Source organism: Staurois parvus, unplaced genomic scaffold (assembly GCF_062004578.1).
Source record: "Staurois parvus isolate SC_StPar_1 unplaced genomic scaffold, SC_StPar_1.0 ptg000013l, whole genome shotgun sequence".
Taxonomy (NCBI): domain Eukaryota; kingdom Metazoa; phylum Chordata; class Amphibia; order Anura; family Ranidae; genus Staurois; species Staurois parvus.
The window spans coordinates 17,311,501-17,317,500 of NW_028317809.1; the positions used below are offsets into that span (position 1 = coordinate 17,311,501).

The 6,000-nt window shown below is 40.1% G+C and overlaps 1 protein-coding gene across 1 annotated transcript in view; it reads right to left on the reverse strand.

Annotated features, from left to right (window-relative positions):
• Positions 1-6,000, reverse strand: part of LOC149473651 (tyrosine-protein phosphatase non-receptor type 9-like) — a 101,986-nt gene that overhangs the window by 23,395 nt on the left and 72,591 nt on the right. The window lies entirely within an intron of this gene.

Sequence of the window (6,000 nt, forward strand, 5' to 3'; positions counted from 1 at the left end):
TAAAATGGCAACCAAAACCTGAAAGACGTGGAAGAAAGCGAAAAACTACCATTTGAATGGATAGAATAGCCAAAATGGCAAGGACTCAGCCAACAATCAGCTCCAGGAAGATCAAAGAAGGTGTAAAGTTACCTGTGAGTACTGTTACAATTAGAAGACGCCTATGTGAAGCCAAGCTATCTGCAAGAAGCCCCCACAAAGTCCCACTGTTGAAAAAAATACATGTGCTGAAGAGGTTACAATTTGCCAAAGAGCACATTGACTGGCCTAAAGAGAAATGGCGCAACATTTTGTGGACTGATGAAAGCAAGATTGTTCTTTTTGGGTCTAGTGGCCGGAGACAGTTTATCAGACGACCCCCAAACACTGAATTCAAGCCACAGTACACTGTGAAGACAGTGAAGCATGGTTGCGCAAGCATCATGATATAGGGATGTTTCTCATACTATGGTGTTGGGCCTATTTATCGCATACCAGGGATCATGGATCAGTTTGAATACATCAGAATACTTGAAGAGGTCATACTGCCTTATGCTGAAGAGGAAATGCCCTTAAAATGGGTGTTCCAAAAAGACAACGACCCCAAACACACCAGTAAACGTGCAACATCTTGGTTCGAGACCAACAAGATTGACGTTATGGAGTGGCCAGCCCAATCCCCGGATTTTAATCCAGTAGAAAACTTGTGGGGTGACATCAAAAATGCAGTTTCTGAGGCAAAACCAAGAAATAGAGTTCTGTGGAATGAAGTCCAATCATCCTGGGCTGGAATACCTGTTCACAGGTGCCAGAAGTTGGTTGACTCCATGCAACACAGATGTACAGCAGTTCTCAGAAACAGTGCGCATACAACTAAATATTCATTAAGTGATTCAAAGGAAAGCAAAATCTTCAAACATTTTTCAGTTTATATAGTGAATGTTTGAGTTTGTAAAGAAGAATACAAACACTGCTATTTTTTTTTTGAACAGTCTAATATTCACTTTTCTTCAATTTTTTTTAGAGGAACAACACAAATTTGATATATTTTTCTTCATGTTTTGATTTGGAATATAATGTGTAGTGCTCCCAATGCATTTGTGTGTATGGAAATAAAAGCTATTAGAAGGATTTTGAGCTTTATTCACTTTTTTCAACACACTGTTATTCTTTTGAACACAACTGTATATACGCACACACATACATACATACATACACACACACACACACTTTTTAAGCAGAGCCGAGGCCCTGGACAACAAAATAATGGTTGTTCCAATTTAGGCCACATGGTATTTGTGCAGTGGTGCGATTTATTTAATTTTTAACACTTTTTTTAAAAAAATGGAACTTTAATTTTTATCACGAGACATGAACATCATCCCTTGTGATAGCATGGGCTGTGGCAGGTCAGTGGTCTACTCTGACCTCCAAAAGCAGCTTGATTTGATTGGCTGCTTTACAAACTGGTAACGGCTAGAAAATAAACCGAAACTGGAAATGACAATTCTTGCTGCTTCTGGTTTCTGTCATCACAGAGGGAGAGAAACAACAGAAGCTAATCTCACTCTGTCTAGGGCATCCAAAGTAAAGGAACGCATCAGTACCAGGCTCCCCAATAGAATGGGAGAGCCTGGTAAAGGTAGCGGCTGGATCAGTGCTAAAGGTTAGCAGTAGTCCTGTGGACATACAGTGGGTATAAAAAAAGAATCAACCCCCTTTGAACCCCCTCACATTTTGTTGCTTTGCAGCCTGAAATGAAGACAGTTTTTGTTTTATCCAGCTGTGCCACTTATAACATCCAAGTGAAAGATATAATAGCAACATGTCAGAAAAAAAATTCAAAAAGAGAATCACTGAGCTGGAAAAAGGATCTCCCCATTGTGTAAGTATTTTGTTGAAGCACCTTTTGCTTTAACTCCAGCCTTTAGTCTGTTGGGATATGTCTCTACTAACTTTGCAATATTCACCCACTCTTATTTGCAGAACTGCTTAAGTTCAGTTAAAATTGATGGTGACCATTTGTGGACTGCGGGCTTCAAGTCATTTCACAGATTTTCAAAGGGATTTAAGTCTGGGTTCTGACTAGGCCATGCAACAGCATTTACCTTTTTCTCCATCAACCACTGTGTGCTTTGGGTTGTTGTAATGTTGGAAGGTAAACCTTCCCATTGAAAACTTTCTGGCAGAGGGCAGCAGATTTTTCTTAAGAATTTGACGGTATTTTGCCCCATCCATTTTTCCTTCTATCCTGACAAGTGGTCCAGTCCCTGTTGCAGAAAAACACCCCCATAGCAAAACATTACCACCTCCATGTTTAACTGTAGAAATGGTGTTATTTGGATGGTGAGCCGTATTGGATTTCCACCAGACATCTCGTTTAGTGTTGAGGCCAAATAATTCAATTTTAGTCTAATCTCACCATAACACCTTTTTCCATATGGCCTCAGAATCTTTTCAGGTGCGTTTTGGCAAAGACTGCATGTGGCCTTTGAGGAGTGGCTTTTTTCTTGCAAGCCTCCCGCACAAGCCACATTTGTGGAGAATCTGAGATATTGTTGTCACATGCACATAATGACCACTTTTGTCATAATACTGCTTCAGAGTTGCTGTAGGCCTCTTGGTATCCTCTCTGACCAGTTTCCTTCTGACTCTCTCATCCAGTTTGGAGCGACGCCCTGATCCAGGGAGGGTCTGTGTTGTACCAAATACCTTCCACTTCTTAATATTAGACTTCACTGTGCTACTAGGCATTGAGAAAGCCTTTTACATTTTTTTTAATCCATCTCCCGACTTGTGCCTGTCCACTACATAATCCCGGAGATAGTTTGACAGTGCCTTGCCACCCATAGTTGATGTTTACTTCAGTTGCACTACCAGGACCTGAAATGCTCCAGGAAAAAGGGCCAGTTCACACTACATGTGTTTAGGTGTGCTTTTGTTCTGAATCCAAAACTACACAGAAAGTAGATAATATGGTTGTCAATGTCATAGTTCACATCAGTGTTTGCAGTTCCAGCACGTTCTGGTTGCAGTTCTCCCTGCACAGAACTGTACTGGAATGCAGTAAAACACATAAAAAATGCACTAGAATGCACATATCCATATTTAAATTGGAGAAAAATGAACAAGAATGCATTAAAAATGCACCAAAACACATCTAATACGCACAGGAATTCACCAAAAACGCACATGTGGAAATGCATCCAGAACACATCTGGACTGCATTTCTATGGTGTGAACCGGCTCTTAAAACAGCTGGATAAAACAAAAACCTGTCTTCATTTCAGGCTGCAAAGCAAAAAAATTTGATTTTAAAAGGGGGTCATTCTTTTTCATACCCAGTGTATGACCTTCAATGTACAATAGAGAAAGTGCCCGGAGTTCAAGTATGCAGATATATCATACCTTTGTCCTACTCACCAGAACCCCTCAGACCCATCTAATATTAAAAAACTATTTTTATACAAAGGGAATTAACCAAGTAAAGCTTAGGGTACTGCAGTATTAGGAAAAAACCTATCACCACTGCTGAGAGTTTGATAACACCAGAAAGATGCGTTTCTGCAAAATGTATCTTTCTCCTCTATGTTTTTGCTTGACAAAGTCATCAATGGCGACAATGCGTTGCAGCTATACCTGGACATCTGCAACCACTGGCTACCTCCTCTGTCATCCCCTTCATTACCTTTCAGCGAGACACGGGATTACAAGTCACCAATGAGGAATAATGACAAGTTTGCCATGATCTCTCTTCCAGGCAAGTGAAGTATATATACACCAACAATGCTTGAGCACACATGTACCAGAATGCACGTACACAATTCTATAAGTTAAAGACACATTATCTTGGGTACAAACAGTATATCTATTATCAACTGTATTGCTAACATGGCATCTTCATCTCCATCTCTCTCATATATATATATATATATATATATATATATATATATATATATATATACACACACACACATACATACACACACACACATATGACAACACTGAAGAAACGACACTTTACTACAATGTAAAGTAGTGAGTGGAAAGCTTGTGTAACAGTGTAAATTTGCTGTCCCCTCAAAATAACTCAACACACAGCCATTAATCTAAACCACTGGCAACAAAAGTGAGTACACCCTTAAGTGAAAATGTCCAAATTGGGCCCAAAGTGTCAATATTTTGTGTGGCCACCATTATTTTCCAGAACTGCATTAACCTTCTTGGGCATGGAGTTCACCAGAGCTTCACAGGTTGCCACTGGAGTCCTCTTCCACTCCTCCATGAAGACATCATGGAGCTGGTGGATGTTAGAGACTTTGAGCTCCTCCACCTTCTGTTTGAGGATGCCCCACAGATGATTAATAGGGTTTAGGTCTGGAGACATCCCCTGAGGGACATTCCCTGAGGGAAGTGATGTCGGGCGCACAGGAGAGGAATTGGAAGTGGCGTGTTGGCCATTTTGGATATTGGAATTCACATGTCAAGCAATTTTGGAGGCTGCTGGGCGACCCTAGACATTTGAGGGCATGGGAATAAGCGTTTTGATGTTTCATTAATGTAAGCAGTAAATAAAGTGTATGTTTATTAATCCCATAATGGAATTACACTATATCCTGTTTATATATCATTCGCATGGAGCATGGGTACTATAAGTACTATGGAGCACTTCCTTAAAAGCCATGATGACATCTAGAAGATGGTTGATGACATCGTAAGGAGTATTATTCAGGCTTGGAGGAATTTCGTGCGAGCGTGTTGCTTATCTCCGCAGTATTGATAAGGAGTTTTTTGTTTGTTTTTTTGGTAAGGGTATTTATGCCTTACACTATAGAAGTGTACACTGAATGGTCACTTGGATTATTTCATTCACAGAGTGACGCACTATCACGGTTTTTACACTGTATTCACATTTTTTATTTTAAGTTGCACAGCGCACATGGTATATGGGTATGTTATTGAATTTATTAAGTTAATGCACTATATGAATGTTCTCTTTTTTTTGAAGTACATACTTTCCTTTTGGGAGCCAAAGGGAGGGCTCGATACCAAAGGATCTGAAAATTTGCATTATTGGAAACAAAGATTGGAGTGACTTTATTTTGGACACAAGTGACTTATAATTTTGATAATTTTTAGTTTTTTTTATCAAAACATTTTATACTTTATTTTATTTTAAAATTTTTGGATATTTTTGGGTTCATTTATATATAATTTTTGGGTTCATTATATGTATATTTGTTTCATATATTTAGGGATATTTAACATATTGGAGTTATATTGTTGGTTTGCACTTTCAAGGGTGAAAGTTAGATCTTATGTGTTAGAGGGTGTAGTTGTAATATATAATTTTGTTTGGTACTTTTTTTGATTGATACTGTAGTTCTAGATTTAATGTCACAGCACATGTTGGCATTCATGGTTCCCTCAATGAACTGTAGCTCCCAAGTTCTGGCAGCACTCATGCAGCCCCAGAGCATGACACTCCCACCACCATGCTTGACTGGACGCAAGACACAGTTGTCTTTGTACTCCTCACCTGGTTTCCGCCACACACGCTTGACACCATCTGAACCAAATAAGTTTATCTTGGTCTCATCAGATCACAGGACATGGTTCCAGTAATCCATGTCCTTAGTCTGCTTGTCATCTGCAAACTGTTTGTGGGCTTTCTTGTGCATCATCTTTGGAAGAGGCTTCCTTCTGGGATGACAGCCATGCAGATCAATTTGATGCACTGTGCGGCGTATGGTCTGAGAACTGACAGGCTGACCCCACTACTCCTTCAACCTCTGCAGCAATGCTGACAGCACTCCTACATCTATTTCCCAAAGACAACCTCTGAATAGGACGCTGAGCACGTGCACTCAGCTTCTTTGGTCGACCATGGCGAGGCCTGCTCTGAGTGGAACCTGTCCTGTTACACTGCTGTATGGTCTTGGCCACCGTGCTGCAGCTCAGTTTCAGGGTCTTGGCAATCTTCTTATAGCCTAGGCCATCTTTATGTAGAGCAACAATTCT